We start from the raw sequence: 24,233 nt of genomic DNA, 5'->3' as shown, positions 1-24,233 counted from the left end.
AAACATAAAATGAAGAATTAAGCTTTGGCCCTCAGATAAAGTTCCTGTGCATATCTGTGTGTCTGCCCAGTAGTTTGCCTACTCTACATTTCCTCTCTAGTTTCCCTAACCTGCTGGGGGCTGGACCCCTCTGCATCAATAATATGATTACATCATTTCCCCTTTCCACCTCCAAATCTTCCCACAGAGCCTTCACTGCTTTATTTCAAATCCATGGCAGTTTTTCATTGATTGTTGTTAAATGTATATGTGTATGTATGTATATACATACATAATATATATTATACAAGCATACCTATTTAATACACACATGTTATACAGATATAGATATACCCCTAAATGCATAAGTGCAACCTGATTGGCCTATATAATGTTACTTGTATGTAATGTTCTCGGGCTGACCATTTAGCAGTGATAGCCGGTTGGTGTTCTTTTCCACTTTGATTAGGAGAGGATCCATTAAATGGTTCACTTTGAGGACTAAAGAGTTCAAAGCTCAATGGTGTTCATTACAGATTTACATTATTATAGTACAATTAAAATAAATTCCGAGAAAATTAGCTTAAACATTTAAAAACTAACTAGACATGATTATTCAAAAACTAACTTTGGAAAATAATCAACAACAGAATAAGAAATTGCCAAATGAGTCATTCAGACAGTGGAATACCCTTCTTTTGAGTTCTACGAATTGTATTATTTGTCAAATTCAAAGACTGTACACTGAGAATTAGCTTTAGATTGTTTCTTAGAAGAAATATAGTTGGGTAAGGAGTCTATAAATCGCAAGGGAAAAAAAACTCCAAGAAATAAAAATGTATGTACCAATTCAAACCCATATGAGTTTACAGGACACCACAAGAAAACCCACAGAATCAACAAACCTGGGCTCATGGGGCCTCACAGAGACTGAACTGACAATCATGGAGCCTGCATGGCTCCGACCTAGGTCCTCTGCATATATGTTATGATTGTGTAGCTTGGTGTTCTTGTGGGACTTGTAACAGTGAGAGTGAGAGGTGTCTCTGACTCTCTGGCCTGCTCTTGAGATCTTTTCCCCTCTCCTGGGTTGCCTCGTCCAGCCTTTTTACATGAGGAAGTGCCTCATCTTATTACAAGTTGATATGCCATGTTTGGTTGGTATCCTTGGGAGGCTCGCCCTTTTCTGTAGGGAAAGGAGGAGTGGATTGGTGGGGGGAGGGGATGGAGGACAGGAAGGAGGGAAAGTTGTGGTGAAGATGTAATAGATGAGCTAATAAATTTAAAAAAATTAAAATTACTTATAATTCAAACTACTGCAAATTTTGGTCTAACAGTTATTATGAGTAACAATGAATGAAGAAAGAATCATTTCATTATATGTTAATTTAAACCTAGTATATGCCAACACATTGTTTACAGATTTGTGTATCTGTCAACTTTTCTCACAATGGTATGTATCAAACAGCCCTGCAGCTCAGAGGTATATAAACAAAATCTTTCTCCTCCACCTAACTCAAGCTCTTCCAGGGCTCTGCTGAGGTGGGCTATCTCAGTCTTCTGAGATCGCTGACCTATGTAGAGTTGTTCTCTCTTGGCAGTGATAGAGAGGTAAAAGAACAAACATGCCACACAAACACTCTTCAGTATTCTGTTTGAATCTGTATGAATCATAGCTGCAACCATACCATACACCAAAACCAAGTGACGTGACCCAACTCTACAACGATGGATGGGGAAAAACTCCCACCAGGAGGCTACAGCAAGACATGCAAAATCTGTTGAAGAGTAAATGAAGACTGATATTTATAGCTGTCATTAACTTAGCATTATTTTATCTCTAAAAGGGGAAGATTGTGTATATTTTCCAACAAACCTATAGACTCAATATAAAAATAAGCTATTTAAAAAAAAATAGCTTAACCTTCCAACTATGCCTTTATGTAGCCATTCTTCAAAAGGTCGTGACATTTCAACTCACAGTACCTAACATAAATAATCTTAGTGACTTCTATACTTTCATTCTGTCTACAAACAGAAGAAATGATACTCGGAGTAAAATATGTACGTATATATGCATACACACCCATTTTTACTAGCTAATCTACTCAATGAGAAACAAATGGCAAATGCTATAGTTACCTACAATGTGATGACGGAACAGTGTGCCATTCTAACCATCATTTACTTCAGGTAAGAAGTTGTTCTAACATTGTTTTCTGAAGAAAGGGAAATTCATCAACACAGAACGCCTGGGCTTGCACACTGCAACGTGACAGCAGCGTTTTGTCCGTATTGATCAGTTGGTGGTCTTCCCTTCTGTCCCACAGACCTATGAAGAACCTTACAACTCTATGGACTCCGCACGAATGTCGCTTTCCGAAATGTCTGCCTTATGCTCTACAGTATTTGCCTCAAGTTTACCAGGGGACAAAATGTGAAAAACCAACAAACACAAAAATCCACAGAGAAAAATAAACTCTCAAATATATTTGCTGAGCACTTTTTATGGCGCTGACGATGTCTAGCTCCAACAGAGCTAATGAATTCATTATTTTTAAATTATGACAATGTTGTGTATAAATGATGGCTTTACAGCTTAATACCCAGCACCCATCTATTACTATCTCTGCAAAACATATAAAGGAAACATATCTCTCATGGATTCCGTGAGTAATAACAATTTACGGAGAAAAATAACATATGAATAGAGCCAAAGCTGTGGGAGAGACTCTGATAATAATAGGCTATGATGGCACATGCAATGTTTTATTTTAGATTTGTGGCTTCTCAAATACTATTATGGATGCATGATGGGACTTCAGAAATTTCAAAGAGCTCTGATTACTTTTAAAGACAAAAACTTCCAGTACAAATTAGGAGAAACCTTTTCATTGTCATATCTAAGATGTAAGAAACATTATTACAATTGTCCAACATTTTATCATTTACGTTAATATTCTCTTTTCCTCCAGTGTTATCTTCTGAAAATAGAAAATTTCTAAATAGGATCCATGTTAGCCCTTTTTGGTCATCTAACTCCCATTTGTTCAGTAATAAAATTCAAAGTCAAGTAGTTAGGATTTGTATTACTATTTTTTCTTTTATAACTTCTTAAATTGTTTATGGGAACAATTTAGTTAGTAACAGTTACTTTTTCCAAAGCTGTGTGTGTGAAGAGGGAGGGAAAGAGTTGGAGGGAAAGAAATAACGAAGCACAAAGGCAAAATAGAGCAAGTAGCTGGTGACTGAGTCAGACCCAGCAAGAACAGAGGATGTCTATATTTTTTTTCTATGTGTACAATTAGTAACCATGGCAATGGTGTTACCTGCCAGCTCAAAGCACTATGAAAACCATCTCAATGGACACTTTATGTATATATGTGGTTGTATAGGCATAAATAAAAAGGAGGATAACAGCAGTTCATAAAATGGGAAGTGAATCACTGTTGATGAATAGCCCTTCCTCTAACTTAGTGATAACCTTACCACTTGGCTGGTCTTCACAGAACCATTCACTCCTCACTCCTCCTTGGCCATTTTCTCCTTTGAGAATTCCTCTCAGTTGCTCATTTTCTCACAGTACAGAATTCCAGATCTTTCTGCTACCATTTCATTATAGTATCACTTCCAAAAAGTAGTTAACACTTTCCAGTTTGCTCAGCTAACGCAGTCCTCTCCATTGACAATGACAACCAAACTTGGGTGGCACAATGGCGCCACCCAGCAGCCATGACACATACTGCATTCTTACAGCTGTAAAATACCTGGTAGAAAAAAGTTACAGGAGGGAGGAGGGTTTATTTAAAGCTCACAGTGTCGAAGGCACAGCCATCAGAACAGGAAAGGCAAGGCAAAGATCATGGCAGCCGGAGAATGTCGCAGAGACTCCTCACATGGCACAGACCCAGAAGGTGAGAGCTTGAGTAAAGCTCTTGAGTATGTGAGCAACACTTTTCAAAAGCCCGCTCCAGTGATCCACCTCCTCCAGCCAAGCTCACAACCTAAAGCTTCTAACACTTCCCAATGCTGAAGAATACGCATGCAAGGCAGAAAGCCTGTGGGACATTTCAGATGGAAATCATAGCACATGATCTGACAAGTGCTTTGAGAACAGGCACCACCACAATCCACATAACAACAACATAGCAAAGATGATAAGACTCCCCACCTCAGGTTGCAGAGCCCAGAGGGTGACATCCCTAATACTGGTGTGGTCATGAGTCATGTGACCAAGGGGCCACTCATGTCTGAGAAGCAAACCTTCTGCTTCAGCATTCACACTGTGCTTTGCGTTTTGCTTTTCCTATGTTCAGTCTGTGTCCTTGGTGTATGATGCCTTGAGTTTCTAGGATTCCATGGTAAAGGCCTTGCCTGGCTTGTGCAAAGTAGTGGATGTTATTTCTAGGACTGCCAAAAAGTCAAGATTAATGCTCAGGCACCTTCGACCAAGGCCTCTCCTCTTTCTCATTCTGAGATAGATATTAAATAAATATTTGGGGGCATTAGCTCCTTCCCACTCCTTTCCCCCTCCCTCCCTCCCTCCCTCCCTCCCTCCTTCCTTCACTTATTAAAGTATTTTTACAATTATTAATGGTGAGGCAGGGATAAGATGCATGCTCCAGCATGTGTATGGAGGTCAGAGGACAAATTATGAGAATCAGTTGGTTCTTTCTTCCCACCATGTGGCTTCCAAGCTCCAAATTCAGGTTGTCAGAGTCCGTAGTCACATGTGGTCTGAGCCTTACTGACTCCCTTCCTTTATCTCATTTCCTTTTTGGTTGCACCATAAGTTGCAAATGTAAAGGCTTTCAAGCACACAATGTTGGTATAAATATGCATTTGAATTACTTGAAAGCATTTTCACCTAAAGAAAACACCAAGAGCCAGATCTGGGCGGTCAACAAAGACCTTCTGTATTTCTGTCCCCATAAGACTATGTGCTTACAAAACTAGGATCCAGTAAAGAGAAATGCTGGGTTAGGAATGTGATTCAGTCACAAAGCACTTGCTCAGCATGTGCAAAGCCTTAGATTTCACCCCAAATATAAATACATTAATAAATTAATTTACTTGTTTTGCTTTTGATTGCTTGTCTTAGAATTTCTCTACAAGAATGCAATGACAAGTTCAAACCAAAAGAATTTCTCACATGGTTAGATGAAAATAAATGTTTCATGAAGATTATCTTGTAAAAAGACAACACTATTCTGCCGTCAAGGGCCTGCATGCAGTGCATGTTTCCAAATGTCCCATGCTATGTATATAGACATTGTTTGCAAAACTCATCACTGTTTGACTGTTTTATACACTGCACTGTTTATTCTAATGGCTGAAACCCTGGGAACCACTTTCCTGATTTCCTTACCATCTACACTCTGGAACGCCTGTGCAAATAAGATAGCACTAGAGGATGCTGGGATTGGGAATAATGGACTCAGCAGGTATGAGCTTTGCAACAAACACCTTGAATTCTCACTCAGCATTACTGTCACAATGACATCCCATCCCCAGGCAAGCCACAGCCTCAAATTCTGCAGAGCAGCTGTGACGCTGGCAGCTGTTTCTTGCTTCTGAATGTAGTCACGTTCTGATCCAAAACACAGGACAGCAAACACGAGACACCCCCTAGACTCCCCAAATACACCTGGCTTTCCCCATCACCATTTTCAGTTAACATTTCCAGGCACTGTAGAAACATAGTTCTATATCAAATAACTATCTGCTTAAGACAGATAATTTCTATTTTTATGACTTTTGTATGATTGAATCTTGTCTAATCCTATATGTCTATCCTGATTGGCCCTAAGGCTTCTAGCAGACATAGCTGTTGATAAGTATTATTTAGGCACATACCGATGACATGGAGCATTTATGAGATAATAAGACTACTGCATGGAGTTAGAAAGATGAGTTTCTCCCCCCCCCATAAATATGTTAAATAACTAAATCTTACCTCAGGCACACTTGAAAGCTTGTGTTAAATTGGACTGGCAGTTCCCAGTATAGACTAACATATGTTCCACAAATCTTAGTATGCTTACTATTGGGCATTTAATGAAAAATTTCAACTTAATTTACATAGTGAATGTTAGTATTTATTATTTATAAATTAGATTTTTTTTACTATTGTTATTACTATTTACTCCAATAGCTTTTGAAATAATGATTGCAACCTAGGATTCCTTCATAGACAGGCTTTGAGAAATGGTAAATACTAACTTATTATATAGGGACATAGCACCATCTCATGGAATATCAGAGAAACTATCAAGAAGGCATGTCATTGCGCTACCGGTACTAAACATCTGAAAAGTTTGGGTATAATATCTGAATTCTACTTTTAAAATGTTCAAAACATGCTACTTTTTAAATTCAAACAAAAACAAATTTGAAGAGACCACCTAATTAAAACATATCCTTATCTGCCAAGGAAACAGGCCTTCTGAAACCAAGGGGTTTCCTTCAATATATACCAGAACTTCAGATTTCAGTGAAAAGTTATGAACGTTTATAATGTTAAAACAGGTATTTCAGCACTAAGATTTTTGGTCTTAAGACTCCATTTCTTTTTTTCTTCTTTTTTTTCTTCCTGAGACAGGGTTTCTCTGTGTAGCTTGCACCTTTCCTGAATCTTGCTCTGTAGACCAGGTTGGCCTTGAACTCACAAAGATTCACCTGCCTCTGCCTCCCAAGTGCTGGGATTAAAGGCATGCACCACCACCGCCAGGCTAAGACTACATTTCTGAGCCTAGTGAAGTAACACACATCTACAGTCCCATAACTCAAGAGGATACAACAAGAGTTGAATTTTCATGCCCACCTGGACTACAGGCTGAGACACTATCTACACTCTAGTACATACACGCACACTTACATACATACCTCAAACACACTGTGTAACCTTTCCTTGAGGACATATTTAGACAGTCAATAAAATGCAAAAGTAATTTTTATGCGTGGAAATACTAAGTTTAATACCAAAGTTGTGAAGGTGAAAGAATTTTGAACATCGTGTTCAGTTCTTGACTCCCAAGTACAAGAGGAGAGTCACAATCAGAGTGGCTGAGAAATCATAATGAGGAATACCATTTCATTTATTTAGCTTCAGACGGAGCAGGAAGAAGTTATGATGGAAGAATAGATATCATCAAGAAAAGTAGACCAGAGTGCAAAGGGTTATCATGGGAAAGATGGCTTGCACTTCATTTCTTGTGATCCTAGACATGGGATGACTTCTGATGAAACAAAGATACAGGGGGACAGTTTTGTTCCATGATATTCTCTCTCTCTCTCTCTCTCTCTCTCTCTCTCTCTCTCTCTCTCTCTCTCTCTCTCTCTCTCTCCATCACTATTATCATCATCCTTGTATTATATCCTTGCAGTCATAAAGACAACAAAAAGCAACTCACAAAGGAAAGAGTTTATTTCATCTTACATCTCACCGTCCATCATGAAGGGAAGTCAGGGCAGGAAACTGAGGTGGAAACCAAAGCAGAACCAAGAAATACTGCTTATGGGGTTATTCCTCATTGCTTGCCTCCTGATTTTTATACAACAGAACACTACCTGAGCATGATTAGCAACATCCACTGTGGACTTGATTGTCCCACATCCATCATCAATCACAAAAATGCTCTTACAAACTTGCCTACAAGTCAAACTGATGTAGACATTTTTCTTAATTGAGATTCCCTCTTCTCAGATGACCCTAGTTTGTGTGGATGACAAAAAACTAACTGGCACAATCATCATTGTCATCATCATCATCACCATCACTCTAAATGAAGCTAGAATTCTAGTGAGCCATAGGTTTCTGATCATAAACTTGACTCTCTTTAGAAATTTAATACAGCGGTGAATATTGTCAATAATGTGGTATGAGTTGAAATTCAATCCTGGAACCTCTATTTTGCATTTGAATTTTTTTATTTGAGGTGTAGAAATGCATGAAATGTAGAGGCTCTCAAACTCATTAACAGCCCATTCAAGGGTAGGTTAAGAGTAATCTAATAGGTCCTGCCAAGTCTTGTATGTGAAAGGGGTAATGGTACTTTCCTTTACCAGGAAAGACTGATAAGAAGAAATCCCTGTGACTCCAGAGTTTTTATACCTGATGAGACCGCTCCATGCTACAATGGTGGAAAATTCTTGCCCATGTTTCTTTAGACATTAAAGAGGCTAGGGTGGTTAGACCAGGAGCATTCTGTCCTTGCTTTCCTATAGACATATCCTGTTTCAACAGCTTATAAACACAGAACTTTATTAGGAACAGTTCTTAACATATCGAATGGCACAAATTCATATCATTACTATGGAGAAGCAGTGTTTCCTCTTAGGATACAAATTTGAGTTTTATGACAATCTATATTTTTAAATCCAAAGGAACTGAAATCAACTTTGATAATCACCACTGAATAGTAATGTCAATTGGTTGCCTCAGCCACATAAAGTATGCTTCTCAAGCTCTGACTTCAAACACAAGGCCATCACCCAAACTCCAACAGCACCCCATCCATGCCCCTGTCCACTACTTGGACTCTAAAACTCTGGTTACCCAAGTAGGGGCAAGACATTCACCATTGAAGTTTTACACTTTGTACAGAAAAAGCCATGGATGCAATATGTTATAAAGCTTCAGGACACCCATCCACCACACCCTGTCCTCACTGCTCATTGCTTGGACACTCCCAACATTTTTGTTCCACGTTATGATGCCCCCTTCCCATCATCTGTCCTCAATGGCTCAGCACATCCCTTGTCCTCACTGGGTTCAATGTTTGGGTTCAAATCTCTGTCCAAGATGGATGTCCTCTGGGTTCTCAGGTCTTATCTTTCCTATCTTCTCTTAGACCCCTCTTCAATAGTGCTGCTGTATTCTTTGTGTGGCTCTGCGATGAATTGTTCTGGAATGGTCTTCAGAAGTCAAAGGAAGGGCAGGGAAGGGAAGAGAAAGAGGAAGCAGGAATTGGAATTGGTTGGTTACATTTTCTAAAAGAGAACAGTCTGGATAGAAAATATTAAAATGGGTGGTCATTCTTAGGACATATTTTAAAATCTGTTGCACCTGACCTTGACTTTAAAAAATTGAAAAAAAATGAAGTGTGAATTTATCAGTGACTAATATGCAAATGTAAGCTGGCATGCCATGGTCACTACACCCCTCAAATAGTACACTGAAATACAATAGTTTCAGAAGTACATTCCTGCATTTTTGGAAGGGGAATCTATTCTGCTCTTCTACCTCTTTGGGAATTTAATGTGAATTGACATGGAGAAATGGTAGAAATGGAGGCAGGTTTTAACACTGTCCAGTACTGGTAACCACACACACATACACACAGAAAGAGAGTTAGCGCCTAACAAAGACTAAAGAAGGTGCAAATTAGTCCAGAGACAGGGTAAGTAATCCTCTTCAGGACCATCAAGGGTTTTGTTTTATAGGCTCGTATAATACTTAGAAAGTAACTCACAGAGATAAATATGATTATAAGAACTATATGATGATATCACTTGTTGGTCACTATCAGATGGCAGTAAATGAATACTGGAGCAATGGAAGATGCATGTAAATGCTTAGGACCCTAAATAGGTAAGTAGTTGTTGTTGGTTCCAATGCATCTAAACACCGTCTGTTCCTCTTGTAAATGTTTGTCAGTTTCTATCCACTACAGACTGTTTTGGTAGAATACATGAATACACAGTTTGATTTTGCATGAAGGCGTGAATGTGATTATGTCCTAGTAGTTTATTTTGTCCCTTTTTGGTATGATATGGACAATACAGAAAAATTCAAGGTTTTTCTAAGTTCAGAAACAGAAATGGAAAAAATTATATAGAATATAGTAACAGCTCAGGGAACCCTCACTATGGGTCAGATTCTCATGCTCTAGCCTCATGATGGTTCAAGTCATATCAAGATGAACAGATCTAAATATTGAACATGGTGCCCAGTGCTCAGAGCAAGTGACAGATTTACCTGGTAGTGTAATGTTGCAGAGACACATGTTTTACAGATTAATGTTAATATACACAAACTCTGCCTTCTTCTGGGGGTTTTGCTTTGTCTTGTTACCCTCTGCTAAAATGCACCTAGTTTGTGAAATCTGCCTTAAGTTTTAAGTATTTTGTAAATGTCTTAATTTTAAGTTGCATTTACATAAACTTTTAGAGGCAAAATTATAGAAAGAAATTAAAATATTAGCTCTTGGGGAGAATGTCAGATGACATGGGCCCATAGCACCATCTAATGATAAATTAATTTATTTGTAAAAGTTTTTTTCAGAGACAAATAGTAAGTGAGAGTCATAGAAAATGCCATAGTTCCACTTAGTCTGTAGATATCTCTCAAGAAGTTAGAATTCCTAGTCTTGTTATTGATATGATCCCTCTACCAGCTTACAGTTTGATAAAAAAAAAATAAGTCACATTGTAGTAAATGTTGGCAATAGTTCTACAAATGATGCTACTTTGGGCACAGGAGTCACCTGCTAACCTATCAGCTCCAAATCCACCCTTCACTGAGTTATGTGCCCTGGTGGAACTTCATCCAGTAATCCCTTTCCAGCAGAAGCCCAAGCTTCACCAGCAGAGGGAGCCTGCTCCTGAAGAAAGACCTCCTCCTCCAGGTGTGCTTTTCCCCTTCTGGCTCCTACAGCGTTTACCTGGCAAGTGCTGACATCCAGGTGAGCTCACCCCAGGAAAGTTCCACAACACAGCGTAGACAGCTTCCCAGAAATTTCTGCAGGTGGCCTGGCAGCAAGCTCAATAGCTCCTTCATGGATGACTTCCAGAAAGTACAAAAATGCTCTTTACACACACACACACACACACACACACACACACACACACACACACACACACACAGGAGAGAGGGAGACAGACAGACAGACATAGACAGAGATGGAGAGATGGAGACAGAGCAAGAGAGAGATTCTACCAATACAGTCTGTATTCTGTGCTACAAAGTCTCAAAAAATACTGATAAGGAATTGAGTCATTAAGAATCTATTCTCTTCCTACAGATAACATAAATCACAAATTGGTGACCAAAAAAAAAAAAAAATGATTCCTACAAAATTGAGAAATGCTGAAACACTCCTACTAACCAGGCTTCAGAAAGAATGCTTCAAGAGAAATATTTAAGTATTTGGAACAGATGAAAATGAAACTACAACGTAATAATTATAAGGTTTGGTGTTTCAAGTTAGAGGTGATCAGTTCAAAATTTGAGTAGCAAAAGCCCAGCAAGCTGAAATAAAAATTTAGGGGTAATATATCAAAACAGTATGTATATCCTTGAGGGCTGTCAGATCAACAACTGCAGGAAACCTGCAATCTGTTTTGGCTTAAAAAAAAAAAAAAAAAAAAAAGAGCCGGGCGGTGGTGGTGCACGCCTTTAATCCCAGCACTTGGGAGGCAGAGCCAGGCGGATCTCTCTGAGTTCGAGGCCAGCCTGGACTACCAAGTGAGTTCCAGGAGAGGCGCAAAGCTACACAGAGAAACCCTGTCTCGAAAAACCAAAAAAAAAAAAGAAAAAGAAAAAGAAAAACAAAATAGCATCATGAATGGATGAAGCTGGGAAAAAAGAATCCTGAATGACATAACCCAGACCCAGAAATAAAAACGTGGTATGTACTCACTTATAAGTAGATATTAGCTATAAGGTAAAGGATAGTCATGCTCAGTCCACAGACCCAGAGAGGGTAAGTAACAAAGAGGGCCCAGGGTGGGATGCATGGATCTCCCTGGGAAGGGGAAATAGAATAGATTTTACGGGTGGACTGGGGATGTGTAGGGTTGGGAATAGAAAAGATCAGTTGAGAGGATGGAGAGAGAGAGAGAGAGAGAGAGAGAGAGAGAGAGAGAGAGAGAGAGAGGAGCTACAGCTGGAATTGGAGAGTATTTGGGGGTGATATGGAAACCTATAGCAGTGAAAACTCCCTCAAATCTACAGGGGTGACCCTAGTGAAGACTCCTAGTAATGGAGGATAAGGAGCCTGAACTGGCCATCATCTGAAACCAGCAAGGCTTCCAGTGATGGGACTGGGACATCAACCCAGCCACAAAACCTTCAACCTACAGTTTGTCCTGCCTGCGAGATGTGCTGGGGTAATGATGGCACAGAACTTGTGGAATGGCCAACCAATGACTGGTCCAACTTGAGACCCATGCCATGAGAGGGAGCCCACCCCAACACTGCCTTGAGGGCCAAGAACAAGAGGCTAGATACCCCAGAGATCTAGGATAGAACTAAACATGATGGGCAGGGGAAGGGGGGAGAGTCAATGAAATGATTCCTAATGATATTCAGCTATACTCATAGAATAGTGCCTGGCTCAATCGTTATCAGAGAGATTTCATCCATCAATTGATGGAAGCGGATGCAGAGACCCACAGCCAAACATTAGGCAGAGCTCAGGGAACCCATAGAAGAGGGGAAGGAGGGATTGTAGAAGCCAGAGGGATTGAGGACACCAGGAGAACACGGCCCACAGAATCCACTAACCAAGACTCATAAGGGCTCACAGAGACTGAAGTGACCATCAAGGAGTCTGTATGGGTCTGATCTAGGTCCTCTGCATATATGATTGTGTAGTGGTGTTCTTATGGGACTCCTAACAGTGGAAGTGGAGGAGGTCTCTGACTCTTTTGCCTGTCCTTAGGACTCTTTTCCTCCTACTGGGTTGCCTCACCCAGCCTTGATATAAGCGTTTGTGCCTAGTCTTATTGTAACTTGTTATGCTGGGTTCAGTCGATATCTCTGGGAAGCCTGCTCTTTTCTGAAGGGAAACAGAGGAGGGGTGAATCTGGGGATAAGGGGAGGTGCTGGTGGGAAGGGACTGCAAAGAGTGAAATAATGGAAAACTTCAGTCAGGATGTAACACATGAGAGAGAGAGAAAAAAAAAGAAAAAAACAACAAAAAACCAAAAAAAAAAATGATTCCAGTATGGAAAAAGTTCAGGCAAGGCATGGTTTCATGTAGCTAAAGTATTTAATTCTTTCAAATACATATATGGGTCACATTTGTTAAACGGTTCCTGGGTTGGAGATTAAAGCCAGAGATTTATATGTATTAAATACCCAGTTCTACCTTTGAGCCACCCAAGCCCTTTTTGCTTTTTTTATTTGATTTTATTTTTATTAAGAAATTTTGTATTCATTTTACCTACCAACCACAGATTTCCCTCTCTTCCTTTCTCCCACTCCTCCCCCCAGGCTTCCCACACCTCTGTCCCAACCCAGCTCCCATTCCCTTCTCTGAAAAGGTAAGGTCTCCCATGGGGAGTCAGCAAAGCCTGGTACATTCAGTTGAGGCAAGTCCAATTCCCTTCCCCATGCAAGGTGTCCCACCATAGGTAATGAGCTCTGAAAAGCCAGCTCATGAACCAGGGATAGACCCTGATCCTACTGCCACGGAGCTTTTTAAACAGACCAAGCTACACAACTGTCTCCCGTATGCAGAGGGCCTAGTCCAGTCCCACAAAGGTTCCACAGCTGTCAGTCTAAAGTTCATGGGTTCCCACTAGCTTGGTTTGGTTGTCTCTGTAGGTTTCCCCATCATGATCTTGATGCCCCTTGCTCATAGAAATTCTCTTCTCTCCCTTTGATTGGACCCCTAGAGCTCGGCCTGGTGCTTGGCTATGGATCTCTGCATCTGCTTCCATCAGTTACTGGATGAAGGCTCTATGATGACAGTTAGGGTGTTCACCAATCTTAAAAACTATCTTAGAGATTTAGCTGGAATTCAGCTTCAAAATGTCACCTTATTTGAATCTCTTTTCTCACCTAAATCTTATAAGTCAGGGATCCCTACCATTATATGGTGTTCCAATGTCATGGAGCTAAAAAACAAACAAACAAACAAACAAAAACCCACAAGCAACCAAAGATCCAAAGATCCAAATGTATGTATGTACAGGGAAATTTCCTATATAGCCTTAGTTAAAACTGTCCAAATCAAAACATCCAGAATTGGAGGGGAAGCAGTTATCAGTGGCCTACAAACATGGGGATTAGAAACAATGGAATCTCCTGAAACATTTTCAAAACAGTAATCTAAAAAACATTTTGTTCTGAAGGCGAGGAATAATGATTTTATATCCACTTTCATAATGGTATTTTATAAAACATTTTCCCACCAATTTTCCAAGTTGAATCAACAGTTAGTAATGTAGACACAAGAACCTGATTACCAAGATGGATTTGGCTGTAATAGTTGTAGAATGTTTGGTCTTTTGCAATTTATCAAATTTTCTATAACTTGGTTTTCTTTTGGAAAATAACAGGTGAAGTAATAGTCACTTTTAAAATAGTGTCTGTGTGTGTGTGTGGTGTGTGTGCCCATTTGTGTGCCTAGGCCTGTGTGTGGAGGTCACAGGACAACTTGCAGGAGTCAGTTTTTTCTTTCTGCGTTGTGGGTTGCAGGAATCAAATTCAGACCCTCTGACTTGGTAGAATACCCTTACCTGCTGAACCATGTCCTTGTCCTGCAAACTCAGCTTTCTAACTTAGAAAAACACCCGACTGTAGGTAGACTTTATTGTATCATCCGTTAAACATGTTTATATTTGGCGGTCATTTTCTGTTTTTTATACATGACACATTCAGTGAGATTAATTTTAAGAGAAGACAGCCTTCCTTCATATTACCCACACATTCACACACCAATCCTACCTTTCTTCATTATCATGTAAAACTTTAAATCTGAATTTATCAAGTTCTAATATTGATTTCAGGGGACTTATATTTCATGTGCTTTGCATAAGCCAACAAGGACAATATTGCATGCTTTGTTGAGTTACCAGCTTTGATGCCCAGAGATATCCAGTCCCACGTTCAAAGTCATGAGCTCCTGAGTGAGGAAGGTGGGGCTGGATTCCTGTTCTGCCACTTAATAGAATGCTCTGCAGTAAGCTTCATGGCCTTGCCAAGGGGCTGCAAGGAATGTCATGCTTCTGACATGTCAACCTTTGTTTCTCCAACCTCTTTCCAAAGGATGAAATCATTCTGAATGAACTGATGCATTGATGTATTGTACTTACATATGATATGCCCATATAATGAAATTTCCTCTAACAACAGCAACAACAAAAACAAAAGCAAAGTGACAGTTACAGAAAATAAGGAAAACATGGGACTAGCCAACTGAAGCCTGAGAGATCTCATTATCCCACCCACACCTATCCAAGTGCAGACAGGAAAAGATGGCTATTACAAGATCCTAACCCATAGTTCCACTGTCATTCAACAAAGTCTACAATGCCTTGTGAAGAGGCTAATTTGCAAAAGACCTAAGTCATTTGGTGAGTAAAGGGCATTTTAATAACAGAAGCTCAAAACAGTAGAGCAACCATAAGACCAGTAGAGGGCAACAGTGGACCAGCAGAATCCTGTTTTTAATCAGGTACTGCCTTGGAAAGGAAAGATGTGACCATGGGGCCAGGGAAAACCAACACTACCCACTTCCTCCCCTGAGGAAGGAAGTTAGATCCATTGTCTAACTCTTGATTGGCGAAGATTCAGTCCAGGCATATATATATATATATATATATATATATATATATATATATATATATATATATATATATATATATATATATATATACTGACTCAACTTAGATCCAATGAAATTCTTGCAGAAAGCATTAAAAAATAAACATTATTAGAAAAATCAGGGTGCAATCCAAATTCTAAAAATTATTAAATCACAAGTAATTATATGTAATATTCGCAGTAGGAAATCCTTATTAGCTATATCCAGAAGACCTATCTTACCCAAGATACCAAAACATTTAAGTTATATCCTGTGTTCTATAGGCTATTTCTTCCTAATTAAACTAATACACATAAATCATTTAACTTGCTTGCTTTCTAGAAATCGAGTAGCTGATAAAAATGTATGGGTTTTTTTGCATCAAATTGACCTGGTTTAAATCCTGCCTGTGTCGCTCATTAATACAGTGACCTCACAGCTTTAGTTGCCTGATCTGTAGAATGAACGTGGATGTTTCATGTAGTCATTTGAGAATCCAATTAGAAAATGTATAAAAATGCTTAGCTCAGTGTAAGTGCAGAGAATAAGAGTTCATAAAACCAAATGTGGTTAGTTAACTTTTATGTTGCTGTGTTAAGACACCATGGCCAAAGCAACTTATAGAAGCAAGAGTTTGTTTTGAGCTACAGTTGCAGAGGGTTAGGGTCCTTAATGATTGGAGTGGCACAGAAGCCAGGTGGCAGACATAGCCACCAGAGCTGGATGCTGAGAGTTCACAACGTGAGCCACAAATAGGAGAGAGAGAGAGAGAGAGAGAGAGAGAGAGAGAGAGAGAGAGAGAGAGAGAGAGAGAGAGAGAGAGAGAGAGAGAGAAGAACTGGACACAGCACATGCCTTTTGAAACCTCAAGCTCACCTTCAGCGACACACTTCCTCCAGCAAGGCCACGTGTCTTGTAAGCATCCCCCAACAGGCCTGTCAACTGGGAACCAAGTATTCAGATTCCCAAGATTTGTGAGGGGCATCTCATTCAAATTACCACAGTTTATATTTCAGAGCAGACACTACTGATTTATAGTTAGCATATTAACAGTTTTTGTGACGTTTCTTGCTGGGACAAGAATGTCTGTGACATGTTAATACTCTGATATTTGAATTATTTTATGTAATTTACACAAATACCCTTGGCTATATTTATTTATATATTTTTTTGTCTTAAGGATTCCATGCAATGAATGAAGAGATATTTGTAAGTCGTGTAAGAACATAGCTACTAAAATATCTGTTTGCAAACAAACAAAAAAAATACAACCTTAGAAAGAAATTTTCCCCCTTAAAACTTTGGAAGCTTAATCACTATAATTTGATAAATATTATGATCCCTGAATAAGTGATCCATTACTTGAAGTAAGCTTAATTTTATCTAAGTTATAAAATAAAATTAATTATCAGACTTTGACTAAGTTGAAAAATCTGTTAAATAGTAGAAGATATAATTCTGCATTCAAAGCAGTAATCACAAAATAAGAAAAAGAAAATATTTTATTTCATAAATAAATATACTAATTATCAATAATATTAATATATCAAAGCAAATAAAGTTTCAGATGATAAAAATAATAGAAAACTAAGAAATCTGAATGGAACTAGAGACAAGATCAGGCACAGAAATATAGATAGGCTCTCTGCTAGTCACTACTCCCCATACAGCCATCCTCTCATGCAGAGTAGGTCACATGAAGGAGAAGTTGGGAATGAATGGGTTTGACTATATTGGACACCCTGTTAACAAAGATGTGTGCAATTCCACTGACTCCTTTATTAGTCTGAACTACCTAGCATACAACTCATGTCCCGGTGTGATTCTGACCACATCAAGCTCTGGGGCACAGCCAAGGTTGAGAATGGGAACCTTGTTATTAAGGTGAAAGGCCATCTCCTTCTTCTAGGTGCCAGATCCCACTGATATAAAATAGTTTGATACCAGTAAAGAGCCTGGTGTGGAGTCCGCCATTGTCTACACTACCACAGAGAATCCCAGCACTCACTTAATGGCTGAAGCTGAAAGAGCCATTCTCTCTCCTCATTCTGCAGACTCACCTGATTTTTGATGGACATAAACCACAAGATCTATGACAATTCACTCAAGAGTGCAGTCAATGCCTCTTGTACCACCAGCTGCTTAGCCTACTCCCTGGCTAAGAGCACCCGCATAACCTTGTTATTGTGGAAGAATTTGTGACCACAGCCATGTTGTCACCACACCCAGAAGAGGGTGGACAGCCCCTCTGGGAAAGTGGAGTGGGAAAAATGTTTGTGGGACTTCTTGATACAGCATCCCTGAATCCATTGGCACTGCCAACACTATGGACAAGGTCATCCCAGAACTGAAAAAGGAAGCTCATTGGCATGCTTTTCTACATGACTACTCCCAATGGATATATTCTCAGCCTTTGGCGATATCAGGAGCCGAGGATATCAATCAACACAGACCGTAGCTGCACCAGCGCGACGAACCCAGACATAAGCCCTGACAGTAGCCCAGGCCCAGACATCACCATGGCCCTGGGGTGGCAATCAAGCTACCCGCTTCAGCCAGTTCCTCATCTCTTTCACCTCTTCAGATATGCCTCTGTCCACAGAATATGAACCCTTCTGTCTCTTTCTCTCTCCCTTATGCCACACCATACATTTGCTCACCATAGTATTGCCTGTCTGCTCGGTGCCTTGAGGTGCCAAGCAGGCCTGTGACACACAACCCCAGGCCTGCATGTCGGTCTCCTTGTCCTGTTCAATCCATCATGACACTGGTCAGGATCACGATTCCTTCTTGGAGCCCGGGGCAGTCCACAACTGTGTCTTAAGGATTTCCTTCCTCCTAGTCTACCCCAGGTCACTTTTGTACACACACAGGTAGCAAGAACCTCCTTAGCACAGCTAAAGCTCACCCATAACACTTCCATGCTAACAATCTTCCAATAGCATTCATTTATACATAATTTTTGTGAAGTACTTTTGCCTTCTATAATGATTCATGTTTATGTCTGTATTTTACACAGGCTACAATCACACTACTATTAAGAGCAAAATGCCCATGCTTTCCCTTATGCTTCTCTGCCTTTCATAAAGCTATATCAAACAACCTCAGTATTACTTGTCCCCAGTTCCTTTTCCTCCTACCGCATTGGCCTCTCTCAGTCCTCCCTAGTTGGAGCTCCCTACTGTTTGTTCAGTGTCCATTCAACTGTGGAAAGACAACTAGGTTGTCTCCATTTCCTCCTGTTGTGGAGAAGGGTGGTAATGAGCATTGCTGAGCAAGTGTCTGTGGAGTAGGGTGTCAAATTAGAAGAAAACATAGGCAGTACCCTATAAGATACAGGTACAGGAAAGGATTTCCGGAATAGCATTAATGCCAATACTTTATGAGTGGGACCTCATAAAACTATAAAAGCTTCCATATAGGCAAGGGGACAATCAGTCAAGTGAATAAGAAAACCACAGGATGGGAAAGAACCTTTGCCAGCCATATATTCAACAGGGGACTAATATACAGAATATATAAATAACTCAAAAAGCAGAGTCAATAAAACAAATGACCCAATTAAAATGGGCTGTGGTTCTGAGCAGAGAATTCTCAAAAGCATAAATAAAAATAACTGAGAAATACATCAAAAAAGTGTTCAGCATCTTTAGCAATTAAGGAAATGCAAATTAAAACAGTCTCAAGATTTCATCCCATCCCAGTCAGAATGGCTAAACTTATCAAAACAGCTGACAACAAATGCTGCTGAGGATGCAGAGAAAGGGGACCCTTGTTGACTGTTGGTGGGAAAGCAAACTTGTGCAGCTGTTCTGGAAATTAGTAGGGGGAATCCTCAAAAAGCTAAAAGCAAATCTATCATATGATCTAATCACTCTAGTATATACTCAAGGACTCAGCATCCTTTAAAAATATTTTTTTTTCTTTTTTGGTTTTTTCGAGACAGGGTTTCTCTGTGTAGTTTTGCGCCTTTCCTGGAGCTCACTTGGTAGCCCAGGCTGGCCTCGAACTCACAGCGATCCGCCTGGCTCTGCCTCCCGAGTGCTGGGATTAAAGGCGTGCGCCACCACCGCCCGGCTTAAAAATATTTTTTAAATATTTAAAATTTATCGTTTGAGAATTTTATACATATATACAAAATATTTTGATAATATCGGCCCTCAGCTTGCTCCCCCCATCATCTCTTTACACCTTCCAATCACATCGCCCTCCCAACTCCATAACTCATTGAGTACAGTTAGGGCTGTTGCTTGTATGCTCATGGGTGTGGGGTCATCTATTGGAGCATGGGCAACTTACCCTTGACTCTGCCCTCGGAGTAAGGTGATTATCCCTCCCCCAGTAACCATCAACTGCCAATAGCTCTTCAGATAGGAGTGGAGCCTGGCATTCCTGCCCCCCCCCCAATCTGCGCTGGAATCTTAATTTGTTTTGTCTTGCACAAGAATAGTGCAGGTAACTGTAACTGCTGTTTAGTTCATGTGTGTAACAGTCATGGCATGTCCAGAACACAGCATTTCAAAAAATGTTTTAGAGAAAGTCTCTCCCACTCCAGAATTGTTGTCATACACATTCTTCTTAACTGTGGACATGATTTTCCTGGACTGGATTTGAAAGAAACTGATCTCCCCTTAGTTTTTTGTTTTTTTTTAATTACATTTTAGATTGCCTTCTTCACATATAATCCTAAACTGATTGTAATTTAAAAAAAAAAAAAAGAGGGTCAGCATTTTTTTAAGACAGAAAAACAAGTAAAATTTCAACACAACAACTTCCTAGTTCTGTTTCACTAGATGAGGCAAGGTTTCAGAGTCTTGTTTGAATAGGCAAGGTTAGTTCTTATGAAGCAGATTCAGAGAAGAAAATCTGCATGCAGGTGATCTTTAAAGGAAGTCTTCGAGATGTGTGAGTCACCAAAGTAACACTTGCTCTCTGGAAAAGATTCTTATGGGTAGCTCCAGCCTGATCCCACAGGGGAACTCTGTGGTGTGAGGTACACCACAGAATTGTCTGCACCTGTGAGGAGGGAACTGAGGCCAACATTCCCACATGAGGGTGGTGGCCACAGCAATGAGGCCCAGAGAACAGTGTGCTGAGGATAAAGCTTGGGCCTGCCTACTGGAAAGACGAAACCAAGGAGTTGAAAGTGTTTGGGAGAGGGGAAGGCCTGAGGAGGAAAGGAAGGCCCAGAGGGATAGAGGCTAGGGTGAAGCTCTGACCTTGCAAGATACAATAACTCCTCCTCAGATCTTAACTGCAGGGCCAGAGCACATTTAGAAACAATCTGTGTGGAGACCCGAGGCTATGGTGTTCTCATTTCTGCCATATTCAACACAGCCAGAAAATCAGGTGGAGAATTGGACAGATTTTGTGGTGAGTGCATTAATACAACAGAGAAGAGTGGTTTCTCTGTTGTGTGAAGCCCCATAAGAGCAACCAGAAGATAAAAGAATGCAGAAAGAAATAACAAATTAATAGCAAAATTTATTACCTGTCACATGCTAGGAGAACCTTAGAATTACTCTAAAAAAACAGAGCTTGCTTCAGCCAAGGAAGCTGGAGATCTTATTTACGGAACATTTTACACATTCCTATAAGGAAGCATTTGAGGAGTGGGCATATTTCTAAACATGCTCAGTTTAAATGTTCTTTTTTAAAAAATATGCTTAGTTTAAGGTCATAGGTCAAGAAGGAAAGATGGCAGGCATACCATTGGGTGCTCTAAGATCAAAGTCATAAGTGTATATTCAAAAGGCTAAAATGAAGACAGGAATTATGATAGACATTCATCATTTGAGTCATAACAAAATGATACCTAGGATTGATGGCAGCAGGTATCTTCTGCTTCTTTTTATTAAAGAAGGTTTTGGATGAAGCCAAGGGAAAAGAAAGAATGAAGGAGCACCAACCAGTAACTAAGACTCCCCGATGCTACCTGCCTTACTTGGCTACTAACAGTAGAAACTGGTTTGGCTTAAAAATCACAAATGAATATAATAACTATAAATATACTATAAAAAAAATGAACATTGTTATCTTTGGAATTTTGAAATAAAAATAGACTTCTACAAATTAGGGAGCACAAAGATGTGAAGCAAAATTTACTAACTTTAAGATACCAATATTAAGAAAATCTGATCAGTCAACTTATTCATAGACAAAGTCAACTAATAAAAGCATGGAAAATAAGATATGCTTTTGACAGCAAAAATAATTGATGGTTAAGACATAGAATACGAATAATTTTCTTTTTAGCAAGCTAAAAAATACATCAAAATGAAAAAAAAATATTTAAAAGAGATTAGAAAACAATGTCCAATGGAGAAAATTAGATTTCTAACAAGAATTTTAATTGATTCACAGCTTCAATGATAATCAAAGACACACAAAGCAAGGTGATACATGAAACCCATTAAATCAGAATTAAGTTTAAAATCAGAACACAAAGTATGTGTAGAGAAATGGAAGCCATTTGCCCCAGAGGCAGAAGAGCAATCTGGTAGTTTTATGATGGCCAGATAACGCCTCACTCGTATTATCTAGCCTTTTTCTCAGAAAGATACATCCCAGAGAACGGTACCACTTGTTAGAACAAGCTTCTTCCTGAGACACTTTCATTGTGTTTTTCTTATATGTCTCATATTTAACATAATACCTACACTGTAAATTAATCAATTTTATGTGTTTACTATAAATTGGGCCATGTGTCAAGTGTTAAGCGTCGATAGATACATGGCAAAAGGGGCAACCTGTATGTTATATAGTAGTTTCTTCTGAGATTGAAACATTCCATCCTTCAGGAAGCTCCTTACATAGGTCAGTATACAATCCAAAATGGCTTCAGGAAGTCCCTACAACTGACCAGTTTCACTCGACCCCCTCCCTGCCAGAAAAAGCAATAAAAGTTGAGAGTCTCTTTTAGATGGAAGGAAGCCAGACTCCAGAGGAGACACCAAGAGCAGATTAGCTGCCTGGAAGAAGCGAAACCAGTTGAGCTACCTGGAGGAGGTTTGGAGCAGAGTCAGTTGGAAAGGACAATCTCCAACCAGTTTATCTGCCTATAGGCTGTGCAGTGTGTTTCAGGTTTCCAAGTTTTTCTTAGCTTCCACCCATACAGGGATGGGTCTTGGTGATGCAGGGTCATTTCTCTCCTGAAGTAACCCTTTTTCTATATTCTTGTAAGTAACCTCAATAAAACTCATTAGCTCACCAAGTTGCACTTTGGTGGCATCTGTACTTGTTTGTCATGGGTTCCCTATGTAGGGTGAGTATACACATGTGTTATATCTCTCTAGGAAAAATTTTTCACAGAATACTATATAATGAAGGACAGGAGATACATGGATAAATGGATTGATAGATTGATGATATATAGTATAGACACACACACACACACACATATATATATATATAATGGGTTTATGTCTTCATATATAGAAATATACTATAGTTTTGTCTTTATACACACAGTAGTTTTATATCTCCATATATGCATACACTTTTTAATTTCATATCTATAGATAGATAGATAGATAGATAGATAGATAGATAGATAGATGTAGTTTTATGTCTTCAGGTGACTTTGTGTACCTTATTTTCTCACATGACATCTGTGATATCTGACATATTCAATATGAACACTTTTCCCTTTGGGACTGGGAAATATAGCCAACTTTAAATTTAGTAGTAGTAGATAATCCAAATTATTTTTTGGTGGGGGGGATTTCTTTCTTTACACAAGAGTTTTAGTCTAATTTCAATTTTCTTTCAAGATTCATGCTATCAATATCATTTAGTTACCTGACTCCATTTAGGAAATAGACGAAAACAGAAAATGTTTAAATAAATAAGACAAAATATTTAGCTGCATTTTTGGAAGTATTTTTTCATTCTTATTTTCCATTTCTGGTACTGGATATCAATTCTGAACCATGTATACATTTAAAAATATTTATAAGAAGCCCCACAAGGTCATAATAAAAGAGTAGCTGTAAGAAAGTCTCAAAGGGGATGTTTTAGTGGGGGCCATAGAATTCACCAGTGACTGGGCCCTGTACGGTAAGAACAAGAATAAGGCCCAGCTGGAGACAATAAAGGTTTTCAGTCTTTTCTACAGACTACATCGCAGAATGTAGCAAGTGATATTTTATGTGGGCCCTAGGGATAGTTCTTACTGAGAGCTGATTTCCTCTGAACCATGGAGGATCTGCAGGCTTAACCTAATTCAGCAGAGTCGCAGAGTCGCCTGCAGAATGCTGACTCAGCAAACAGTTTAAGCTCCTGTTGGTTCATCTGAAACCTTTACCAGTACAGGGAGCCCGCTGCTCTCATGTTACTGTGCTTCTTAGACGCCTATGACAAGACAAAAAGCAACGATGGTAAAGACAAAAATAGCATTTCTGGGTCTTACTATGAGTTAATTGTAAATGTGTTACACTTAGGAATTTGGGGCTTGACTTTTTTGGATTTACATGCATATTTAACTAGCTGAATTCTCATATATTTAATCATAGAAGCAACCATATTGACATGCAATTTCTCTAATTTTACATTTAAACAGTGGTTCTCTACCTGTGGATTGTGATCCCTTTGGGAGTCTCATATTGGACATCCTGCATAACATATATTTATATTACAATTCAGAACAGTAGCGAAATTACAGTAATGAACTAGCAAGGAAATAATTTTATGATTGGGGTCACCATAGCATGAGGAACT

The sequence above is a fragment of the Peromyscus maniculatus genome, chromosome 13 (genome assembly GCF_049852395.1).
Source record: "Peromyscus maniculatus bairdii isolate BWxNUB_F1_BW_parent chromosome 13, HU_Pman_BW_mat_3.1, whole genome shotgun sequence".
NCBI classification, from domain to species: Eukaryota; Metazoa; Chordata; class Mammalia; order Rodentia; family Cricetidae; genus Peromyscus; species Peromyscus maniculatus.
The sequence above is the reverse complement of the archived record's forward strand: the minus strand, read 5'-3'. Positions refer to the sequence as shown.